Source organism: Lissotriton helveticus, chromosome 5_1 (assembly GCF_964261635.1).
Source record: "Lissotriton helveticus chromosome 5_1, aLisHel1.1, whole genome shotgun sequence".
Classification (NCBI taxonomy): Eukaryota; Metazoa; Chordata; class Amphibia; order Caudata; family Salamandridae; genus Lissotriton; species Lissotriton helveticus.
The window spans coordinates 1,943,149,176-1,943,175,477 of record NC_136065.1 but is presented as its reverse complement, the minus strand read 5'-3'; the positions used below and the strand labels follow the sequence as shown (position 1 = coordinate 1,943,175,477).

The window sequence follows — 26,302 nt, the reverse complement described above, 5'->3', positions numbered from 1 at the left end:
TTGATGGATAGCCATCAAGAAAGTTGTCACTCATTTTTCCTTATCACGTTTACCAAGTGCAAAAAAATGGGGAAAACGCACCGATTGGAAAGACAGAGGAGAAGAAAGACGGCAAAACAGCAACAAAGGGCGAAAGCAGGATCCTGCAAGAGAGAGACAAAGGGGCAGGGAGTGTCTGTAGGTGGATTTAAAATTACCACCCTCAGTATTCAGCACGCCGGCATTTAATTACCACCGGCCACCGGCGTCTGAGCAGAGCTCCGGGCACCAGCACTCTTTGTTTCACACATTAAACTCTGGATATATTCAATACCTGCCTCTAGGTAAGCAGTCAGGTGGATTTAGAAATCTGCAGGATTTTCCAAGAGGAATTTTAAGGTAGCTAGAGGGAACCAGATTGGATATTGAAATCTGCAGGTTTATCCAAAGAGATCTTCTTATAAGGCAGCCGGAGGGATTCAGATTGGATTTTGAAATGTGCAGGGTTTTCCAAGGGTATATTGGAAGGCAGCCAGAGGGATCCAGATTGGTTGCCATTCCATAGATTTCCCTGCTTTATGGTTACATCTCACCTACTGTAGAATTCCACAGAAAATTCTAAGATCTGGCCACTCGTTCAAATGGTTCTTTTAAGCTAGGTTATTAATATTTTTGAATTTATGACCTATTTGCTGCATTGTCTTGGACATCTTAGTTTAGGACTAATCTTATTTTCCATGCGCTACACTTGTGCTGTATACTTGCGATGCACTGAGGTGTTTCGGTCCAGGCGTTACATTGGTTCTATGTCGGAATACCATCTAAAGAAATATCGAGTACCATAAACATTGTGTCCTAAATATTATCTACAACTGTTGGCCCATTTGGTGCAGATTTTCTATTTTCTCCAAAGGGGCGATAGCTTTATATTTAGAACATGATATTCATAAGAGACAATAATCTGAGAACAATATTCTGGTACCATACTGTTCCATGTGGTGAAGATAAACATGGAATTGCTGCATATAGTATTATTGGAATGGTCCAATGCTGAATCTTTGAACGAGATTCAAGACATCTCTAATGACCTAGTTGATACCATTACTGTACAGTTGGGTTTATAACGTGCCCCTATTGTACATCTCTTGGTAGGGATTAATCTTCCTTCCAGACCTAGCCTGAACTGAATGTTGAGCATCGAAGACTCCTTCTCCCAGTCCCGAGGCGAGTTGTATCCAGCTCTAGGTTGCGCGTTTCTCCTACAAGCGTGTCCTTCTGCTGGGACAAAGGCTTTCTAGACGTCTGGCGGCCAGATTCCCAAAGTGCCTCCACACTCGAGGCGGAGGTGCGGCAGTGTGGCGGGTTCCCACCCTTGCGGCCGTACCTCCGCATTGCCGTTTTTCACTGAAGAGGTCCCACCATGATTGAGCCCCATGATTGCGGGACCTCTGCTGCGAGTGCTTCCCACAACTTCGGGGCCCCCGCCACGAGTGCAAAGGTCCTTTGTGAATCGGGTCCTAAGAAAGTGGCATGCATAGCTCATAGCGTTAAGTCTCAGTTTTGGTTCTTTGCTGTGGACAGGAGGATCTTCTGTGCAGCGCAGGCTGGCCATCTTTGCCTCTTCCAGTAGCAGCCAATGCTTGGAGGTTCTTGGTGACTACCAGATCCTTCACATGTACATTGAATTTAACTGCACTTAGCTAGCTCTCCTGTCTCATACCGTCTTGCTGGTGAAGGAATCTTTCTTCATTTCTTTAAACTCTCTTATTCGGGAGTGCATTCATTCGATTGCATCATATACCTCCCCCCCACATCACATCAGGGGCCCAATGTAGGTAAATCAGATTTACCGCTTCATAAATACCGAATTTTACCGATTCGGTATTCATGAATCGGTAAATCTGATGTAGGTATTCATTCGGTAAAAAATACCGAATCGGTATGATTCGGTATTTACCAATTCTGTAATTACAGAATCGGTATTTGCCATTGATTCCTATGGGCCTTGAAGTCCATAGGAATCAATGGCAAATACCGATTTGGTAATTACAGAATCGGTAAAAATACCGAATTGCCAAGGGGGACAGGATGTCACTTTGACACCCTGTAGCACCCCAGTTTTTGGCTTGTGTGCAATGTGACACACATACATGCCCTTAGGGCATGTATGTGTGCCATATTGCACAGGTGTACATGCACAGATGTGCATGTACACAGAAATTCGTAATTTACCATGCAACAGTATTACATGGTAAATAACGAATTTCTAAGGGCCTGTGGCACTGTAAACTGTGCCACCTACATTTGGAATTACAGAATCGGTATATTTACCGATTCGGTAAAATACCGAATCGGTAATTTTACTGAATCGGTAATTTTACCGAATCGGTAAATGTACCGATTCTGTAATTTTCAGCCCCCTACATAGCAAAACCCAAATACCGGTCAGTAACGGCGGAAATCGGCCGTTACCGACCGGTATTTGGGCTCCTACATCTGGCCCCTGGTGAGTTCAATCAGTGACTTTCTTGCCACATTGAGTCAAATGTCGACTAGGCATGTTACTTTCTTTATTATAACTGCCTTTGTGTGCAGGGAGACTCTTTCTCTTTCTTTCTCTCTCGCTCGTAGTCTCTCTTCTCACTTCACACCGGCACCTCCCCTCTTTCTTACTCTCTTTAATTTTATATATGTCTTTCTTTCTCTACCAGTCCTGACTTTCTGACACCTTCTCTTGCTTTTCTCACTCAAGTTCACTTCTTTTTTTCTCCCTTTCCCTATTCTTATCCTTTCTTATTTTTTTACCTCTCTTTCTTTTTTGCCCTTTCACTGTTTCCCTTTTGTTCTCTCCCTCCGCTCTATTTCTGTACCATTCTTGCGTTAGCACACTGCCCTTCTTTCTTTTTATCTCTATCTCATCCTCATTTTATCAGCATAACAAGTAATGCTGGTTTTACCAAATGTAAGAAATTCCAGAAGATTACGTGACAGATCGGCAGTCTATTATTAATTTGCAGTCTTTCACACAAAGATATGCACATAAAGACATGGTAGTTGCATTAAATGTGTAATTCACGACATTAAAATATTGCAGATACTTTTTTATGTCTTAGTGACGTCTGGTTTGATTCACATTTTTTCACTTTTTTCTGGAAGTCTTTTTACTCCTTAGAGACCGTACAGCACAGGACCTGTCATTGTAGCTGTAGGACCAATTGATAACACAACTTAACATAACATAACATGTCCAGCCTTAATGTCTGCAGAGCTTGGCAGGCTTAGGGTTTCAATTCTGCTTGTGTCGACCTGTTTCGGAATCTCATTTGTTGTCAGAAAGCCTGCACCTGGTGAACATCTGTCAGTGCTGTACAGAGATGAGATATTCTGCCTGGCAAGAGCACCTATGCACCAATGTATAACAGCCTAGCTATATATCATCTCAATTTCTAGTGAGCGATAAATTGGCTTTCCAGTGAAGGCTGTAGTTTCCTGGGTCTGTCTCCAGGGATGGGGTGGTGCTGTAACACTCAATATAAGTTGCCTACACTTTGTTTCTCGTCCTACCCAATTCACTTGTTGGATTCACGGCCTTAGGCTACACAACTGGTAGTGAAACTTTGAATACCTCGTTCACTTAGGGCAGAGGTCTTCAAACTTTTTTACTCTGAGCCCCCCCCTAAGAAAAATGTTTTGAGGTCGGGCCCCCCTCCAAAACTTTATGGCAAGGTTTGGGGGAGTGGGAGGGACATGGCTGCGTGCAGGGAGCTGGGCTTATGAGATGATTTCAGGAATACTTTTTCTATAGCTTATGAACCGCACCAAATATGAGACTTATAAAACAGCAAATGCATCAAACAAAAACAGATATCCCAAACAAACTGCTCCCAATAATAGGGGTGTTGTGAGCCCCTCACACTCTTTGACCCCAGTGCAACTGTACCTGCTGCACTAATGATAACTGCAGAGGAGTAGCAGGCTATCTCCTCTGCCTCTTTTACGAGGACAATAAGCTCTGATGCCCCTTTTTTTAAAAGTAGACAGTCATAATGGTGATGCTGTGGGCCCCCAAAATTCCTGGTCTCCAGTCCTACTGCATCTGCTCCTTTATGATAACCAGCAGTGGTGGCCACTTACACACTTGGCAGCAGTACCAGCTTCACTAATGAATGTCCCTTTTAAAAAAAACAAAAAACACTTATATTGTCCCTTTCTTTGGGGTATCTCTCTAAAGAAGCGGTCTCTGGTCATTTGTAAACATAAACACGAGTCCCCATACCGTGCTCCCTATTCTGGGCCTTCTCTTCGACAATTATGCTGCAGATGATGGATTATGTGGCAAATGCGGGAAAACCAGAACTATGCGCTGTGAGTGCAGGGTGAGCGTGAAAGTGAAGGGTGAGAATGAGGAGTGAGTTGTCTGAATGCAGGGTGCATTCCCAGACACTTGAAGAACATCACATGAATGCAGGATGAGTAGTGTGCTCATGTGACTGCAGGGTGAGGTACAGGGTGATTCAGTGCAAGTGCATTGTGAGTGCAGAGTGAGGACTGTGAGTGAAGGGTGAGCGGGTGAATGGTGTGAGTGCATGGTGATTAGCGTGAGTGCATTATGATCGCTGTGAGTGCTGGGTGAGTGTGAAAGTGAAGGGTGAGAATGAGGAGTGAGTTGTCTGAATGCAGGGTGAACTCCCAGACACTTGAAGTTAATCAGCATGTTGTTATTGACGGGGCGTAGGGTTTCAGATATAAGTAAAACTCTTGGTATTATGGAATTAATCAGGGAATCGAGGGAGAAGGGAATAATGTGCTGATCCTGCAACAAACTTCCAGTCTTATGATTAGGGTTGCCAGCTCATTATTTTGATGTTGCAGACGGTTCAAAAAAGCCCTATTCTCAGCACTTATCTGTGTGTACTTTGAAAAGCAAATATAAAGCACTTTTAAATGTGTTCTAGGGCTGTCTGAATGATTCATGACTGAAAATAAAAGGAACAGACAGAAAGTCACATTACAAATGAATACATACTTTTTTATTTAAGACCCTATTTAGTGTCAAAGCAAGGTCTTGCAGGCTCTTTAAACATACATGGCTGGCATTTTTTCTATTGGCAACCCTTTTTTTAATTCTTTTTCATGAAAAGCATTTTCACACTACAGCAGTAAATTTAAAATATAAATGTAAGGAATAGGCAGAGTTGGGGCCCAGGGGGTACTGGAAAAAGAAAAGAAAAAACGAAGCCTCATCACCAGTTTCCAAAGTTATGCAAATGGTCTTTAAAGACCTGTGAAAAACATGTGTTGGAGTCTTATTACGACTCCAGACACTGCCCAGCTGAGCCCCCAGCAGCACACCCACTGACCTCTGGCCCCACACTCTGGAGGGCTTCGGAGTAAATGAAGACAGCCTGGAAATGCAGCAAATAAACATCGCTGCACTTCCAGGCGTCTTCATTTACATGTGCTTGGAGAGACCTTTGCGCCCCCCTAGGAAGCCATCCACGCCCCCCCAGGGGGCGCGCCCCACAGTTTGAAGAACTGTGACTTAGGGTGAATTATTAACTTGATTTACACATACAATGTATGCATGACTGATTCTTAGTTTCCTTTTTGCCTCCACGTGTTCTCTTCCTTTCTTATTTTTTATTTTCTATTTCTTACTTTCGATCTTAAATACAATATTGGTTACTTCTATGATTTTTCTCCTTGGCTGGTTACTGTATGTCTTTCTTAAAGGGTATATTTATGTTGTCAATGATTACTTACATGATTATATGTAGCAGGGTTCTCCAAAGTCAGTCCTAGAGGGCTAGATCCGAGCCAGATTAAAAAAAACAAATAACTACATTTATCTAAATGGGGATATGCTAAAAATCTTGCATGGATCCTCCCCTCCAGAGACAGCTTTGGAGAACCCTGATATACAGCCTTGAAAAAGCCCCCATCCTATGCACCGAATAGAGGGCAAAACACGTGTTATCAATAATTTATTAATATCTACTTCCTTAGTAAACACCAATCTCATCACTAATTTACAAGTGACTGGAGACTCTTTAAAAAATTGATATTACCATAAACTGTCTACCTAAACTGATCACACTAGGAAAACAATTGTCGGATAAAGGGGTGTTGCCCACCTAAATGTCTAGACCGTTTACTAAATAGAACCATTAAAAGGAGATGTAGCCCCTGAACCTTACCCCTTCTCTCTGAAAAACATGAGAGTGTGTCTTTATTTTATTTCACTCTTCTACTGGTTTCAAAATCTCTTATTCATGAGAATGGCATTATGCTGATGAGCTGAAGGTCTTGAAACAAGTAGGAAAAAAAATCATAGAAATCATGTGAACTACAGCAAAGCAACCACCATTCAGAAGTCAGGCAGAAATTGAAATTCTGCTTACAGTCTTGTAATTTACAGTTTTGTAAAGTGCTACAAACCACATATTGCCATCTGAAATCGCCTGGGGGCGGAGGACAGGAGGAGAGGAAGGGAGTTTGTCAGTCTTTACAGCGACCACTCCATCTGGTGTCAGGAAATGAAGGTGGTGTTCTGTTGAAACCCAAAAGACCACACGTTAACGCCTACATTTACTAAAGTTTTGGAAAAAAAGTGTCATTTGAGTTACTATTTTAAAGGCCCACACGTGCAGTGCTACGCTAGGTTGCGTTTCAAGGGCTGTAACACAAGCTTTAGTAAATATGGGACCAAGTGTCTTCAAAGGTTAAAGGGCGGAAAACATGTACCAACAATTCATTTGGGTGAGTGTTGGATTCTTGCAGCCAACACCCACGAAATTAAAGAACAGCATTCCATATGGTGCATATGCAGGTACCCCAAAAGAAGGTACTCCCATAATATGATACGGAGTGCCATAGAAAGAGTAAAAACCAAAGACAGGCAGACATTAAGAGATTTAAAAAAATGGTCCAACTACTCTCAGATTTTTACCACCTTCAAAAAAATATCTTATGAAATCTGCAATGGTTTGGCTAAACTTTGGGCTTTTGTTACTGCTGATAATGTTGTGGGCAAGGACATTACACCATACTTTGGAGTCACACACAGAAAGACAAAGGGTCACATGTATCATTAATGGAAAGAGCGATTACCTAAATGCGATTCTTTGTGAATCGCAATTATGTAATTATATTGCTTATGTATGAAACTCCATGAGTTTCATTTAGCTATTCCGAGTGGGTCACAAAGCAACCTACCTCATTCATATTCATGAGGTAGGTCTTAATTTGCAACCGATAAGGACTCACTAAAATCACAGAGATGGTGGCTGCTGGGATCAGCAGACCACCACGTCCATGATTGCTTTTAAATAAAGAAATCAATTTTTGTTTTAAATGCAGCCTATTTTCCTTAAAGGAAAACAGGTTGCGTTCAGAAATGAAAAATGAAAAGTTTTCTTTTACATTTTTCAAGAGCAGGCTGTTCCCAAAGGGAAGAGGTCCGTTGGGGCCCTCTTTTCATTTGCGAATGGCTTCCCAACTACTTGAAGTAGGTGGTAAAGTGTAAATGTTTTGCAAGCGCATTTCGATCGCAAAACATTCTAACATATCGACGCAATTCAGTATTAGGAAGGGTCGCCCTAAACACGCCCCTTCCAAAGACCGAATCAGTATTTATTTGCAGTTTCAAATTGCGATTCAGTAACGTTACCGAATCACAAATAGGAATTCATACATACCAAAATGCATTTTCCCAGTTGGAAACGGCCCGATTCTGTGAATAGAGCCATTTGCGACTGGTAAAATGCATGATATGTGTGGCCCAAAATCAGTAAAAGACATGCTAATGCATAGTGATCAAAGGACAGAACAAAACCCCCTTCCCTGCAAGAGTTGGATGGTTATTACATATGTGGACACCCCAAGGCATGCCAGAAGAGCAGGAGCATGAAGCAATGTCACGCCATTTTGGGCAAATGTAAAAGATAAGAAAACATATGACATGCATCTGACTTCTGTGTATGCATGCTAGAATGACCCTGTGGGCACGGATACATTAGCAGCACCATTTTCCCCAGGAGAAAAAGGGTCTTCGAGCATCACAGGTCTATAAAGAATAACGACCCAACATACCCTTTAACCCAGCACTTCTCTGAAAAAAACAGTAGCGACTCTGGCATGCTTGTGATTTTAGCCATTGACAGAATTGTTATTGAAAAGTGGGGGAGACCGAGAAAAACAAGACAACTGGAGTTGCATCTTTTAATTGATTGGGAAACCCAACACCCCTAAGGGATGAATAAAGATGAAGAATTAGCTGTATATGTAGGGGATTGAGATGAAATTGTAGTATTGGAACTTTTTTTTAAAACATTGACACTGCTACAACTATGGATACCTCTTACATCTTTTAAGTTTCCATTTATATGTGTATATTACACGATAAGAACATGGGCCTCTTGGATGTTGTTGTAATATAAATAAAGTATGGATCCGAATGTAGATTATAACAGGTTTATTCAAGCACAGAAAATATTGCCTTGGCGATCCCTCTCCACGTAGCAGACAACTGACTAGAGCGAAATGCACCTATCTCATCAAGCATAGCAACACTTTGAGTCCCATATTTTTCTCATAAACACTTGCGCTAAATTTCTCTTTAAATTAATTCACCATATTATTGGATTATCGACAATGGATTATAACAGAAGTCTTCCTTTTATGTGGATCATGGTATCAATAATGTTCTTTGCGTTCATGGCATGAGTTTAATTTCAGGGGAGTCACCTCATTGATTTTTGAGGCATGAACCATGAACATGTATCATGGGGAGAATGTTGCGTATAATCTAACTGCAGGATTGACAACAGACTGCATCAGAAGGATGGGGGAAGCCTCTCTCCCATTCCTATGTGTTGTTTCTTCGTGTGTTTCGGTGGGTGGTGGTACACATTATTCTGACAGAGGAGCAAGCCGGAATGCTTCAATTTGATTAAAAGTGTGTACATTTCACTTCGGAGTGCCAGCTTTTTCTTGATTTGGATGGTGGCAACATTTGTGGATGGTGTTTGGCAGACTTCGGTGCTCGTTGCTGGGCGCTGTCTGGCGTGGAAGTCCTACTACTGAACTTCATCAGCTCACACACGGTTAATGATTCTGTATGCTATATATTAGATTACACTGATTGCACTTTATTTTATTTATTTATGTATCGAGTTTTGTATAGCACGAACTTGACTCGAGGTTATCGCATGTACAATATTTTCATAAATGCATTTGTGTAACTGTGGAAAAAGGGAATACAACATACAATTGCATTCTAATTGGAATGCGTGTAATGTGTAGCACACATCATCATTAACCACTCCACCTGAAACAGTGTTAGGGACATACTTACTGCCTGTGTCTCCCCATGATGATCATCATCAAATGATCATATTTTAGCTAACTCCCTTACTTCCTCCCATACTCTTCCAAGAGCCTTTCACCTCAGTAATCCACCTGTACCTTCTATTGAAGTTCACGCATCTCAAAGACTTCAATGAACTAAAGGACACATAGATTAAGGGCTGTTTAATGTATGATACATGTTCATCTTCCTGTAACCCACTCTTAGCAGCCGATCTCTCTTTGGATTACTGGCCCTGTGTTGTTGTTATTATCATCATCATTGTTATTATCATTATTGGTGATAGTAGTAGTAGTATTATATCATCATCACTGCTTATCATAGCACACATCCACCTAGGCATCTTGGTGCTAGAAACCAAAACAGAGAACAACAACAAAAAATATAGAATTAACCAAACATATGAGCTTTAAGTGAGAGTTTGAGAACATGAACATTTGTCATTTTCCTCAGTCTTAATGCTAGATTGTTGTAGAGCTAAGATCCTAAAACTGGAAAGGCTCCCCTGCTGCATTGTACCCTTTTGACATGACTTTGAGTTGCTGTAAGAGCTAAAACATAAAGTTCTCATGAATCTTTTAGGATGTTTGTTCATAAACATGTCATACTGTACTGTTGTCTCTGGGGACAATGAGGAGAGGAATAAATGTGTCTGCTGGTACCAGGTGCACAGTTGTAGACCCCGCACCCATCCAAAAGCCCCAGGAAACCTGAAACAACACATATGGCCTTGGGGTCACCACACCATAGATGGAGGTACTTTCTACTGGTCATTAGGAGCTGGACGTGACCATCATGTTGTAGGTAGCTCATTGTCCATAGTGAATCAAGACACAAGTTAGTTTGTCAAGTACCACATATATATGGTCAAAGTATTTAATATATACATTAGTGTCATTTAGACTGTAAATATATGTGAGTTGCTGCTGTGAACTACTTTGGTGCTCTCACATCTGATGACCAGGAAAATGAGGCCCAGTGAAGTAAAGTGGTGTGCCTGTAATCACACAATTTTGTCAAATGGGGCATGTGGGATCTGAGAGTCCAGATTTCCTTTTTCTGTAAATTATGTAATTCAGCCACATGATGGATATCACCCCCTCTTTCTCCCATTTAAGACCAACAGAGGTAGAAGTGCATTAAGAAAAAGTATGGCAACTGTGATGCTGTGTGCAAATGGAAGCGGGTGAGTGAGCGTGGGGGCGGAGACAAACGCATGGTTGATAAAATATATATATATTCTTTAAACTTTTTCCCCTCTTTCTCCTTCAGGTTAACTACATATATAATAACGCACAGCTTAAAAGAAAAATAAATGAAAGTTAAGTTACTCAGTGGGAAATGCACTATCATACCATATGAAACCTCTGTTAGATTTGTACCCTGGTTGGTGCAATTGGAAAATAATGACTTGTGTAGGTTTAGTGCCATGAGGTCTCAGTCTGTGACAGAAAGCACTGTGAATATGTAAGTCATTATTTTAAACTCGCATTGCGTACAATATAAGATAGGCTCCTACAAAATGCGCAAAAAGGTTTAAGATTAAAAAAGGGCTTCCAAAATAAAGGGCCTCATTTATGAAAAGTGAAGCATTGCTGCAAGAAAACAGCGATGCGTCACTTTTCATTGCACCCTCCTTGCGACACCAATGATGCGTCATATTTACAGTATGACGCATCATGTCGCAAGGAGTTACAGGTACGTCAGTATTTCTGATGTATCTGTAGGCGCAAACATGACGCATTGCTGGAGTGTGTCACAAAAGTGACGCAACTCCAGCAATGGGTCCTTACACATGGGCAAGTACTATGTGAAATGTGCCTGCATCAGTCTTACACCTGCCATGAGGCAGGTGTAAGATATTGACGCATTTGCTTCCTAGAAGTGGCGCAGTGAAATCTTATAGATTTCACTGCGTCACTTCTACGACATTTCTTGCGTCGGAACGCCCCCCAGCTGGGCCCAGATCTATGGGGGAAGGTCTTGAATGTTGGTGCAGATCTATAGCCGGTAAGGCGTCGTGCCTTGAATGCTTGGCCCAGATCTATGGGGGGGAAGGTGTAGTGCCTCGAATTTTTGGCCCATATCTATAGGGGGAAGGCTCAGTACATTTAATGCTTGGTGCACATCTAGAGGGGGAAGGCATAGTGCCTTGAATGCTTGGCCCAGATCTACGGGGGGAAGGGGTAGTGCCTCAAATGCTTGGCCCAGATCTATGGGGGGAAGGAGTAGTGCCTTGAATGCTTGGATCAGATCTATGGGGAGGAAGGAGTAGTGCCTCGAATGCTTGGCTTATATCTATGGGGGGAAGGGGTAGTGCCTTGAATGCGTGGCGCAGATCTATGGGGGAACGGATAGTGCCTTGAATGCTTGGAGCAGAACTATGGGGAGAAGAGGTAGTGCCGCAAATGCTTGACCCAGGTCTCTGGGGGGAAGGGATAGTGCCTACAGTACTTGGCACGGATCTATGTGGGCAAGTGGTAGTGCCTTGAATGCTTTTCCCAGATTTGGCCTAGATCTATGGGGAAGGCATAGTGCCTTGAATGTTTGGCCCATATCTATAGGGGGGAAAGCGTAGTGCCTTGACTTGGTGCAGATCTATAGGCGGGAAGGCGTAGTGCCTTGAATGCTTGACCCAGATGTATGGGGAAGGGGTAGTGCCTCGAGTGCTTGGGGCTGATCTATGGGGGGAACAGGTAGTGCCTTGAATGCTTGGCGCAGATCTATGGGGGAAGAGGTAGTGCCTCGAATGCTTGACCCAGATGTATAGGGGAAGAGGTAGTGCCTCCAGTACTTGGTGCAGATCTACGTGGGCAAGCGGTAGGACCTTGAATGCTTTTCCCAGATCAATGGGAGAAAGGCAAGAGTTGCGACTGCTTGGCCCAGATCTGTGGGGGAAGGCCTTGAATGCTTGGTGCAGATCTATAGGCGTGAAGGCGTAGTTCCTTGAAGGCTTGGCCCAGATCTATGGCGGGGAAGGCGAAGTGCCTCGAATTTTTGGCCCATATCTATAGGGGGGAAGGCTTAGTGCCTTTAATGCTTGGTGCAGATCTATAGGGGGAAGGCATAGTGCCTTGAAGGCTTGGCCCAGATCTAGGGGGGAAAGAGTAGTGCCTCGAATGCTTGGCTCAGATCTAGGGAGGGGGGGGGGTGTAGTGCCTCGAATGCTTGGCGCAGATCTAGGGAGGGGGCGGGTGTAGTGCCTCGAATGCTTGACCCAGACCTATTCGGGATCACCACAACTAAGGGACGAGGGCCAGTCCAGAGCCAGAGGTTTGACCTGAGCCAGGCTTCAGTCTTGTTGGCTCGCCCTCCGAAACCTGAGAGCCTGTTAGAAATCAGGGTCTGACAAGGGGATAGAAATCAGGTGGGGACAGTAAGAGGAGTCTTGTCCCTGCAGTGAGGGAGGAATCAGTGGGTACTTTCAAAGTCATCAGGTCTTTACAGTGAATTAGAAATCTGAGGGTGACAAGGAGGAACCAGCTCCTCGCGGAGTGAGAAATCAGGGCCCGACATTCAGTTAGAAGTCAGGGGCAGAAGTGAGGGGGATCAGGGCCTGGCAGTTAGAAACGAGGGCGTGACAGAATCTGAGCCCAGCAGTGAGCATGACATCTGTGGGTGAGGGGCACAGTGGGCCGAGCAGCTCCTGAATGTGAGAGGGTTAGTGCTTGATTTGATAAACAATGAAAGCTGTCCTTAGGAGCCAGGAACACTGCTCTAATACAGGGAGTCGGGAGGCCCCTAAAACATGCTGACAAGAATACGCAACCCACTCTGACACCCTTAAAAGAAAAGAGAGCGAAATAATTAAAAAAATAAACACCAAAGAGACTCAAAGGAAGCAGGTGTAAATTAAAAATGGACCTTTATGTAAAGTGGCAGATCATAGTGGGTGCAAAATGAGTAATCATAATGAGCAAGAAAAGCGGAAACGGCAACTAAAACGGCAAAAAAAAGAGACACCGGAAAAGGTAAACAAATAAAGGGAACGGTGTTAGATGCAAAGATACTAAAACAAGAAATATAAAGGATTTATAACAACGCACTTGTGAAAAGTGAACTATGATTTTAAGTCAACAATGCTTGGAACGCACCACAAGGACTAGGTCTGTGTGAGAAATGTTCAAAATAAGGACGTAACTTTACATATAATGAACCTAAAAGGAACTCATTCACATAGTCATTGGTTATCCCTAGAGACAGACACTGGGACTTCCTGGCTATACAGTGGATACCCATGGAGTATACAGGACTCCTGCAGACTTCGTGTCACTTTGTGCCAAGTAAGCGCCAATGCAAAAGCTTGGCAAATAACCACCCATACATCCCACATAGTCCAATCTATGTGTTCGTATGTGTGTCTCTTGCAGGAGCGCAACTAGACCTGAATTTCAGGAGGGGCTAACATGTGAACCACTGGAGGCGGGGCTAACACTTCAAACAATGGGGCGGAGCTATCCTTAGAGCCAATACAAGAACATAGAATGATAAATTGTGCCTTTTAAACATATATGTTAAACCCGATCCAGTTAAAACAAACATGTTTTAGTGGATTTGACAATGTTTATAGGCTACTGAAAGAGATCCTAAAAAGGGGACAGAAGCACTTCAGAACTAGTTTTCACAAAGGCACTTCAAGACAGCGCTTTTTGTCAATTCTCTGAAAATCCCTTCTTTGAAATGACAATGAAATCATTAAACATTTTTCCTTCCAACTTCAGAAAGAGACCCCTATATGACTGTTGACCAGAGAGTACATTTTCAGTCCACTCATCAAGATGTTGCAGAATAGACGTGTTTGAGGTCTCACACATCTACAGGTCTCGAAATGCTGAGGGTAGTGGGTTAGCGCACCTGTTTTGGGTTGTGTGACTGGCTAGTCACAGGTTTGATTCTTTATACAACTCCCTTTCATCCCGAGATCGAGTAAGTGCCAATGATTTGGCAATAGTGCTGTTGTTAATTACTCTGCCAGGAATCTGCACTATTCTAAATCCAATCATTTTTTGGTTTGTTAGCACGCTACATTGAGCAGATCTCATATGAGATGACTGCACTGCATCCATGCAGGAAGCCACCATGCGTAAAGAACTGGTCAAAATGATATTTGCCTTGAAATAACGGTGTAACGAATGGTGCCCAAGCATGCAAAGCTTAGAAGTATTCTTCCAAGCTGCAGACCACATTGAATGTGTCACTGATGGCCAATGTCCTACAGAGAGGTCTCCAACAGAAACAGAAGTAGTGCATTTTAGTAGCATATGTAATAATAATAACAACCATGCTTTTAATTGTGTTCTGAAGTCCCCCGCACAAAAATATGCCAAGCCTACTAACATATAAATATTGTTTTGAAATCTACAGGGCCAATATGCATTATAAAATGCAGCATTTGTTACAAATTTCTCCAAAATTTAAGAAGGACCATATTCTCTACATGGTTGTTCTTACATTTCGTATACCAGAAGTTGGCAGCAAGTCGATCGTGTTACCTGTAGCTCGTAGTCTGTCAAGGAGTACTTACTGCCTCTCCCATGAGCCTGTGAGTATGCAGTTGCCACTCTGTAGATGCTCCATTTTTTTTTATTTAACTCTATGCACTTGTCCTGTGATACAGGGAAAAGTGACGTGAGCAGCGGGCAGCCCACCGTCTCATTAAATAAGCATTGCTGCTGAAAGGGAAAGAAGCCAGGCCTTAAATAAATGTCTCCGATCCAACACATCGTTTGAAAACTTTAACCCTGAAAATATTTACCTCTGTTAACTTTTGTTTCATTAAACTCAATGTAAAATATTTGAAGGGTTATTAGAGTACATCCAAAGGACACATTTTTGAGAGTTGCACTTATTTTTTTCTCATTATTTTTCTTTCCTTTTTTCTTTCTCTTCATCTTTCTTTTCTTTTCTTTATCTTTATTTCTTTCCTCTCCTCTTGTTTTCATCTTTGTTTCCTTTTTTCTTCATCTTTTTTTCTCGCTTCTTTCTATCTTTCTCTTGTGATGTCTCGTTCTCTCTTCATTTTTCTCTCTTACTCTATTCATCTTTCTTTCTCTTTTCTCTTCATCTTTGTTTCTGGCTGCCGTTTTCTTGCTTTCTTGTTATATTTCTCAATTTTTTTTCTCTTTCTCTCTTTACTTGCTCTCCTTTAGGGTTCCTTTTTTGGTGTCTCTCATTTCTACGTTTGTTTCTTCTCTCCTTTGTTCCTTTTTTGCTTTCTCACATTCTTTTTACTTCTCCACTGAGTTCAGTTGTTTCTTTCTATCTCTACTTCTCCCTTTCTGTTTCATCATCTCTGTTTCAAGTTGGTTCCTTATCTTCAGCCTTTCTTTCTATTCATATTCCTCTGATTGGTACCTCTTTTACTTCTCTTTTCTATTTCATTCATTATTTCCTTCGTTCTTTTCCATTTCTTCTTCTTTCCTCTTTGTTCCTTCTATCCTTTCTTTCTTTGCTCTTTCTTTCCTTTGTCTACTTTATTTGAGCCTTTCTCTCTCTTCTTTAATTCTCTGTGCATTTTCTTCCATCCTTTCTTTCTTCCTTCCCCTCCTTCTCTTACCTATCGCATTCCTCCCTCCCTTGTTCTTACTTCCCTCCCTTCCATACTACCTGCACCCTGCCTTTCTGCCTTCTTCTAATGTTTCCTTTCTTTTCTTTCTCTTTTTTCACATTCTCATTTTATTTCCTTCATTCTCTCATTTCTTTCTTTCTTTCGCTTTTCTATTCATTCTTTCTTTCTTTGTCTCTGTTCTTTCTTACTCTCTTTTCTTTTTTTCAAGAATCCTTTATTCTTAGATCAATCTCTTTGTTCATTAATGTGTGGTTCGTTTTTTCCTCAAATGTCTACCCATGGACATGGTGTGACAGTAGAAATATATGTAGTGGTGGAGCCCTGTGATGTGTGTCTGTAAATGTTGCCAATGGTCATATTTAAGGGTGAAATGTATATGTCAAAAAATAACTTTCCTATTCAGTTTGTGTGTGGCTGTGTGTACCTTGAAGTGTTTTGCCATTTTGTCCTAGAGCACTGAAATCTCAAGGGCTGGCTTTGCAATAATGTTTTCACCAATCCATCCACAAGTAAATGTTATTCTTTATCTTGAATCTTTAGGGCAGGGCCAGTGTCTGGTTCTCTGAACAGCAACCAATAGACTTTAGGGCTATAAGCAATATAAATGGATGTCTTTTGGGCCCAATCTCGCATAATGATCTTTGCATATAACTGTTAATAATCCCATCTATTTCATGACAATAGGTGACATTTGCCTTCCACAGGTGATTCATACCCAAACTAAATGGATTCAACAGCTCCAGCGGAACCCTACTGGACACAGCTGTTATGCCATTGATAATTGTGCTCAGCTGGGTTTAAGTTGCTGAACCTTTATCTTTCGGGGTGACAAATGCAAAAAGAATAATTGATGGACAGAATGCAGAACAATATCATACATTCACCCCAGTACAGTGATCTGGGCCTACATCCATAGTTTTTTTTGCTCACCATCCCATTCCAGTATGGACCCAGCCATATGCCAATCAGTCTTGACCCTGTACCTAATGGGAACAGTCCAGCCCAACCTGCCAGGCCAGCTCATCCCTGGACTGCAAACAAGCATCCTTGGACCGGTTTTGGGCTTTCAGCCCTCATCAGCCAGGATAGCTTGACTCCAGTGGCATGGAGAGCACAGGACCCACGTCTGGGCATACCCGTCCCGTTCGGGGTGACAAATGTAAAAAAAGAACAATTGATGGACAGAATGCAGAACAATGTCATACATTCACCCCAGTACAGATCTGGGCATAAACCCATCGTTTTTTTTGCTCACCATGCCATTCCTGTTTGGACCCAGCCATATGCAAATCAGTCTTGACCCTTCGCCCAATGGGAATAGTCCAGCCCGAACTGCCAGGCCAGGTCCTCCCTTGTCTGGAAACAAGCATCCTAGGACTGGTTTCAGGCTTTCAGCCCTCATCAGCAAAGATAGCTTGACTCCAGTGGCATGCGGAGCACGGGACCCAAGTCTGGGCATACCCGTTCCACTCGGGTCTGGACTGTTCCCATGAGGCACAGGGTCAAGACTGATTTGCATATGGCTGGGTCTAAACTGGGGTGGCATGGTGAACAAAAGAACAATGGATTTAACCCAGATCTCATGACTGGGGGTGAATGTATGATTTATTCAGCACTCCGTCCATCATTTGTTTGCATAGGACCTTTATCTTCCAGCATGGGTTTAAGTGATCAGAAGTAGCCCTCACTCCTGGAAAGGTTGGAGACCCCTGGCATATTCTAATTATAGCAATTAGTATTGCCTGTGTAGAGAAAGTTGCCACTCTGAATGGACCGCAAGAGATACACCAGGCTGACAACACAAATACCAGTTTAACATTGTAACCCTGGAACAAGTGGTGCGACAGGGAGCATGTTTACAAGGGCTTTGCGCCACCGGACCGCCACTTTTTAGTACGCTCTGGTGGCACAAAGCTTTGCTCCATTTTTCCAAAGCTGTGTTAAGCGACTTTGCAAGGCCTTAATGCCGTTTTGTAAATATCGTAGCCTTTCACACAGGTACCTGCATGAAAGGAGCGTGCAACGGGTGTTGCTTTGATCGTTCCACCACAACACCCATTGCTTTTTGACACTGCCCCAGATTTACAAGGATGTGTAAATCCGAGGCAGTACCAAAAACTAACACCACTGAATAGCAGATATTAGATTGGCATAACAAGGAGATTTACTTTTATTACTCCTCGTTTTTGCTCTTTCTTTGAAGGAGCAAATCGCCTTAAAGATTTTTTATGTGCAGGAAGGTGTACCTTCATGTAAATAAACAATTATCCCTGCAACACAGACACCCTTGCACCATGTTGCAAGGGTGCCTGAGTTGCTGCAGGGAATTATCCACGCAATGCAGGCATTCTTGCGCCATGGTGCAAGGATGTCTGTGTTGGAGCTAGGCAGCTTTTTTAGCGTTTTTGAAATGACGCAGCGCTGCGCCGCTAAATTGCTTGCAGAGCAGCGCTGTGCCATTTCTTTGTAAATATACCCCAAAGTGTTTTCATTGTGTACATGCTTTTGCTTTGGTGTACTATTATAAACAATATCAGACTTATACTGTTTTTGACAGGCCCAAGTTTAGTTTGACAGCAAAATAAGGTTTCACAAGCATTTCGTTGCCTGACTACACTAGCTTGCAAAGGCAGGTCACAGCGATGCAATGCTTACACGAGGGGAGTGTGGGTTTACCGCCTTTGCATGGTCACCATCCCAGTGAAAAAATAACATGGAACATGTTAAAGCAAATTGAACGTTTGTCTTACGATGCACTCTGAGAAACTGATCACAGATGCTTTCGCTTTAAGGGCAGAGGTATGTCTCTGGTTAGACATAGATTATACGTTCAGGATTCACTTAGCGGTGCTGTCTCTCATGCCCTCGATGCCAATGCTCTATCAAGAAAAAAAAATAGCCTCATAGTTCATCATTTATGCTTGATTACTTGTAAAATTGCCACTTGACCTGTACATAGAACCTGAAGGTAACCACTAAATATACTGAAAACCTATACATTTAAGATATGAATTGCGTTCAGTTGTTACTTATAAAGTGCAACAAACACTTTAAGTATCTTGGCCCTGAACTGCCTACCAACATCGGAAAAGAAATTAAGCTAATCAATTATGAGATGGTCCTTCCTAAAAGGTCCGGACTGGCCGTAGCGGGCACCGGCCAATCCCCCGGTGTGCCGCACGGGTGGGGGGGCGGTTTGGGGCCCCTGGTGGCCGTTTTTGTTACAGGGCCGTTTTTGGAGCATAGCTGCAAAATCAGCCCTGTAGCAAAATCGGCCGAAAACCGGCCCTGGCAAAGAGCTCGCCGGCACCCTCAATGCCAGGGGGGGAGAAGGGGGGAAGTAGGGGGGGGGGGGCAATCGAGTACTTTGCCATGGCCGGTTTTGGTTCCCAGTCCGGCCCTGCTTCCTAAACATAGACTGGTCTTCTTTTTTCCAAAGGTCAAGATGGAGTCAATTCCAAACAGAAGATATAATGAAAGAGAAGAAATATCTCACCCTATGCCCTCACCAAGCCTTGCTAAATGTGGACTCTGATAGCAGGAGGGAAAGCCAACATGAAGGGTTGTCTTAGACTTGGAAGCAAACACATAAGCAGCTTAGTCCTGTTTCATAAAATGCTCTCTGAGTAACACTGAGGGCCATATAATGGATCCTTCTAGGAACTGGCAACCAATGTAACTTCCAGTGATCTGTGGGGAACCTATCAAATTTCGTGACATTCATGACAAGTTATGTTTACACATTTTGAACACCTTGAAGATTGAAAATAGCTGACTCAGGCAGGATAGCGTAGCAAGCATTGACATAGTTCAATATAGAAATGATGGTAGCATTAACAACATATGCTTTCAAGTGGCACAGAATAAAAACAAGTGTTTTTCTTCAAATAAGGCAGGTGGAAATGTCATTGTAATCTTGTCTGTCGTCATTCACTGCAGCCTCCGTTGGAGTTTCGGTGCCTAACTCAGGCCTAAAATTCATCCAATAGCATCTAGTAACTGGTACTCTTCAAGTTATTTAGAAAGCCGTTGAGCCAGAACTCTTAACCCATCTTAGTGACTGCTGGCAAAGAAAGAAGAGCGTAAGATTAGCTCTGCCCGGTTGTATGTCAATACAACGGGGTGTTTACACCGCACTACCATTACAACGCTGGTTTTACAATGCAAGTCGTTACCACGACTTGCGTTGTAGGGTGCTGGACTTAGGAATAGTACGATTTACTATTCCAACACCAGCCTACGTACAGTAGGGAAGGTGTTGGAATAGTAAATCTACTATTCCTTAGCCTAGAGCGCCCTCCTGCGCAAGTCATGGTAACGACTTGCGTTGTAAAACCAGCGTTGTAATGGTAGTGCGGTGTAAACACCTCGTCGTAAAGGATGTTCCCCGCTCGGCCCATGGTCCAAGTTTCACTTTTTAAAAAATGTTGTTGACAGCCGCTCGCTTTTTTCATCCACTAGGGACAGTGCCAGATGAAAACTAGGGACAGTTCCCGATAAAAATCTTAGAGTCCTGGTTGGACATACATCAATGGGAACCCCGACTTTAAGGAGGTAAGCAAGGGGAAAGCCTCCTTTCCCTTAATTATTGGAGGAGTGACGAAAAATGGAAAAAGCTTCCAATCATGCTGTATAAAGGAGGGTGGAAATAAAAGAGGTCTTAGTAGCAGTAAGTGACAATTTGTAATTCATATGTTGAAGATATTTATGTGGTGCTTTCAAAGTCTGATGTGAGTGCATGTACATAAACATTTGTTTTGCTAAATGCAAAATTGTTTTTTTTTTATATATAAAGATGGAGAAGGTGCATCCTTGTTTATCTTCCCGTAGCCTCAATCAGATATGTCTAAACTACCTCCAGCCTGTTATATTCTAAAGAACGATGATTTGCTGTTTTTCAGATCATTTTAGGCACTTGCTTTAGCACTATAAACAATGTATTTGCAGTTTCAAGACACTAGCAGCAGACACAGAGGTAAAACTAGAAGCTCATTTAGCACCCACAATAACTCGCCAAACTCTCCATTCGACCACTCTGTTTAGAGTTGGCAGAAGGGCCATCTTTACACCGGTGGAACCACCACTGGCTCTACTGGTGTAAACCTCTGACGTGGCAGCCCCTCTGCAAGTGACTGCAAAGTTACAATAATGGTCATACCAACCTATTGAGGGTGGGACTACGATTACTCATTTTCCCTGCCCGAGGAATGGTGGACATGGGCAGGGAAAATATGTGCCCCCCTACATGCAGGAAAAAAGCTCCCTGCACGTCAGGCCATCTGAGCTTGGTATTCAGAATACAAGCATTAAGAGTTTATTTTCTCAATACAATAATGTTTGCAAGAGGGTGCTTTATAAATCGGTGCCTTCTCAGCAAGCATACGGTGCTCTCAAGGGGACACCACTGCTGAAGCTACCCTCACAGCACAGAAATCCCAGCCAGGCATGTAGGGATCTTTAAATAGAGTGGACGGTCCTGTCTCTCACTTTCAGACGCCATTGGGCTTATCCCCACTGGCCAATCTGCTGCCTGTCTGCCGGGTTGTAAATGCTCCTTAAGCCTGGTCTACAAGGTTATAGTAGGCACGACATTTGACACATCATGTGAGTCGGTGGTCCTTGTGTATCATCAATATCTATGCGTGATCTTGAGTACCTATCCTGTAGCTTTCCTTTATGATATTATAGTGCAACAGCAAAGACAGAGCTGTTGAATGCTCGAAAGTGGAGATTATAGATGTGTCCTGTGACACGCCCCCTTCACTGTTTTTATCTAACTGTATTGCCAGGGCACAAACCGAGGTGAAGCTTTATGGAGAAAAATGGGCAAGCTAGTGTGCTTGGTGACCATAAACTGAGGCTAATATATTATAAGATAGGTACCTGTATGGATGTCTTCATGACAGAAGCTTAAATACAGATTTGGAGAATAAGGCCTAGGTTCCAAGTTAAGTGAATTTGGTTGTTAGTGCACATGGCAATTACCACTACACTGCCCAAGAGTACATTCAATCAATCCTATAACAGCCTCTGTGGAAGGAAAAAGCCATATGATCGTCACAATGAGAAACGTCCTTTAGGACAAAGCCGGAATCACGCTGTGCCTTCACAGCGCCGGCAACAGAACGAATGCGTCTTTAGCACGCAATTGTTCTGCACGCAAGGTGCTACAATGATTTGCTTGGGAGTTTGGGGGCGCAATGGTGAAATGGTGTTGGAATTAAAGTCCAACACCTTCCCTACTGTTGCGCAGTCTGGAGTTGGAATAGTAAATTAAACTATTCCAATATCCAGAGCCTCCCTAAGGCAATTCGTTAAAACGACTTACGTGCAGAACAAATGCGTGCTAAAGACGCATTCGTTCAATTGACGAGTTCCTAAGGCATGAGTGAAAATGCATGCAGAATTCCAACATACATTCCTTCACAATACAACGGGGCATGCAATACACTTTACTTAAGGCAACAATTAACTGGGAGCAGGAAAGCGGATAGGCTTTGGAGGGCAGGAACTTTGATTAGAATCATTGCTAAAACATGATGACAGAATATATCATTTTTTTTCAGTTTCTGTTTAAATAGTTTCTGATGTTATGGGTGGTTAATCAACAAATCTAAAGGCACTACGGATTCAATATATGGCTGTAATTGATGGATTCATTTCAAGAGTAATGTTCACAACGATTTATTCTTTCTGAGAGGTAATGTAAGGGTGTTAGCTGAGCTCTGGAGTGTGTCTTTTGAATGGAAACTTTAAAAAAATTGTTTGCATTAGGTACAGGCAAATTGTGTAATACTAAAAATATATATTTTAACTCACTTCCTTTATCTTAAACACTAGGGGTGTGCAAAACCATATTGTGGTCGTAGAGCCTGCGATTGACAACATTCACAGGGTTTCGTCCTGCAATGTGGCTATTTTAAATCTACTAAACCTATTTTACGATTCGGTAACATGGAATTGCAAAATGGGTTTAGTAAGGCATAACGAATCGCTATTTGGAAAGATCATATTTGGGCATTCCTTCCAAATAGTGAAACTTTATAGTATGTTATGCGGCTAAAATCAAGTCACTAACTATTGAAAAGTTATCAACTCCCGAGTTCAGATGGTAACACATTAGAACAAGCATTTACAATGCAACGGTTTTGCCTTTGTAAAAGTTAGAGCTATTGGCATTGTAAATGACAAATTTTTTATTTATGTGTTCGTTTTGAAAACAGATAAATAAATGACATTGTCATTTACAATGGCAATAGCCTAATCTCTCGCAAATGCCACACACCCACAGAGAGCCCCCCACACAGAGCCCCTCCACACAGAGCCTCCCCCCACACACACACACAGGCCCCCCCCACACACACCCACACAGAGCCCCGCCACACACACCCACACAGAGCCACCCACACAGAGCCCCCCCACACACTGCGAGCCCCCCCCACACACAGAGCACCCCCTCACACTGCGAGCCCCCATCCACACACTGCGAGCCCCCATCCACACACTGCGAGCCCCTAGAGAGTAAAATACATAGGGTCGGCTCAAGGGTCGGCTTTGCAGGGTCAATGTGTGGGACGTGATGAAAAAAAACACTTTGCCTGTTTCATGCTGGCCCATCTGCCAGTGCCTTAGTGTCCGGTAGGCCAGTCATTCACCAAGTTGAACAATAACTCTCCAACATTACTGGAAAGCTAAAAGGCAACCAAGGGGAAGAGGGATCTGGCCGCAACAATTAAAAAAAAAACATGTTTAAGACTAAAGTACGAATTTATTGTATGTAGTGCAACTTCCTGCTAGTCCTAGCTAATTTCATGTACTTTGCAGACAAACAGCTCCTTTTTAGTCATGCCATGCAATGCAGTTTAGTTACAGAGAAACCAAAATAATCAACATAGGGCGATTGTGAACGTAGGCATGGTTTATCCCAGTTGCATTTCTCTCTTGAGGTTGTAACTGGTAAGACTTCAGTCAGAATCTACTCTCCCAAGACTACAGAAGATAATGAAATCCGGCCATTTTATTTGGGAAGCCGGTCCTGGTAATGAACAACTAATTCACGGATGAAGAGAGCATCAAAACTGGACGTTCAAGTGCTGAGCGCACACCCATGGAATGACAATATCTCTCCAACACAAACTCATGATATAAAAACGTGCCGCAAAGCCTAGATCGAGTACCACTATGTTGAGGAGGGGCTGCAAGTACAGTGCTTTAAATGGGCAGGGAGCCTAGATCGAGTACCACTATGTTGAGGAGGGGCTGCAAGTACAGTGCTTTAAATGGGCAGGGACTGTCAGGTACGGAGTACCTGCACTTCTTTATTTTGAGAGGGAGAGCACCTATACTTCTAAACAAAGGCGTAATACTTTTAAGTGGAGAGTGCCAGCACTTCTCAGAAGTAAGAAAGTCCTCTGCTACAGGGTACCTGCTCTTCGATTTTTCCATTTCAAGCACTGAGCATGTGAGTGATGGACGTCAGAGCTACATAAAACAAAGAAAACAAGTGCAATGCAATACAAGTCCAAAAAAAACTAATAACTTGACTATTCGGTCGAGCATAGGAAGGTCTCACAGCCCAGGCTTCCAGTCTCAATGAAAATTATTATGGTCAAACCAGTGTAAAAAATATACGGGGGAGGGGGGGGGTTCTCCTTAATGCATAATACAGACCTTTGCTTAACAAACAAACCCAACCAGCGAATCCAAATGTTAACCATCCAATTTAACTAATCAGAAGAGAGTATGCTACATACAGCGGCGAGTGCGGCAGGGCGTCCAAGAGCGCTTTCGAAAACATCTTGGTTCACTGATATTAAAAAACAGGAGCAGCCCTGATTTGAAAAACGTTAGAAGAATTTAATAAAATTGTACCTGCGTCACCTTGGGTGTGCCTTCTAATTAAATTGTGCTGGAGGAAATCAAGGCGGGGAATGAGCCTAGTGTATTAGGACGTGAAAAGGATGAACGGTCTGGCGCACTTAGCATAAAAATAATGAACTGAAATCCATAAATTAACCTAATTCACTGATAATTATTCTGGGCACATTCCATTCCATCATTTTCATCTTATTTATTCTGTTCTAGCCAGCACCCAGCTGCATTCGATTCAGTCTTGGCCACTTCCTAAAAGGGCCAGTACAGCCTGAACTGCTAGGATACAAGCGCCCTGATAGGAGAAAGTTACCCCAGATGTGTTTCAGCTTCATCGGCGAGGTATCCGGCACACATCGGGTCACGCCCAAACCATTTGGGGCGACTGAGGCAGCACGAGCATTATGGATGGAATGAGAATCAATCAACCTCTGGTAATTAACTTTGGGCATTCTCCACTGTTTTTGCCCATGGTCATGAGAGATAGTGATCAACCACAATAAAACCAGTGTTAGCCACTACAGGATTGGGCATAGTTTCAGGAGCACAACCAACATTAAAATTACCGAATAAAGTTTAAAAAAAAATCCACACTGTAATGATAGTACACGAGCAACTGCACATGCACTTCCGAGCGGGAGGGGGGCGGGAAGCGGGAGGGGGGCGGGAATGGACCCGAGCCGAGTTCCAGAAACTAATCGACATGAGACGCGGGAGGTGGGCGGGGGGGGCTCACGGACAGCGGGAGGGGGGAGGGAACGGCAGCACTCACCTCGACTTCCTCCAGCGGCGGTCGGCCGCGTAATGGGAAAAACAAACAAATTTTTTTTTTAAACGAAACTCCGCCCACCGCCGCGATGACGACATCGCAGAGGCGGAGAGGGAAAAAATGTCGGGAACGCCCCCGAATCTGGTCCGGCCTTGACGGACAGATCCGGCTCCCAATGGCTAGCCTCCATTTATGGAGCTAGCCAATGGGAGGAGGGGGCGAGGAGGGGGCGGATACCCGACCCCACAGAGCAAAACATAAGATTTTGCTAGCGCATGCGTACTTCGTACGCATTGCCAAGCAAAACCTAAAAAGGGAAGGTGTCCCCTTGGGACAACCTCCTCGTTCCGAATGTGAAAAAAGTGTGGTGGAGAGTTGACAGTGGTCCAGGAGATAACGTCCTTAAAGGAAACCGGGCTGCATTTAAAAAAAAGTGTACTTTATTTAAAAGGTGATTGCAGACATGGGGGCCTGTAGTCCCCGACATTTTGTGCAAGCCAATCTCATACTGTGTGCAATACATTTTAAAATAATGATTTTCACAGTGCTTTCAGTTGCAGGCTAGGACCTCGTAGCACTACATATGTCACTATTCCCTAATGCGCCAAATAGGATTCCGTTCTGTGACTGTCTGTTTACACACACAGACATCTGTCTACGGTGATGGCATGAACCAATGGAGCTTTCATAATACAAAAGAAAGCATTTCAGACCAATTACTTTAACTTGTGTTTATTTTTTATTTATA

The 26,302-nt window shown here is 43.0% G+C and overlaps 1 protein-coding gene across 1 annotated transcript in view; it reads left to right on the top strand.

Annotated features, from left to right (window-relative positions):
* Positions 1-26,302, top strand: part of TBX21 (T-box transcription factor 21) — a 154,016-nt gene that overhangs the window by 44,073 nt on the left and 83,641 nt on the right. The window lies entirely within an intron of this gene.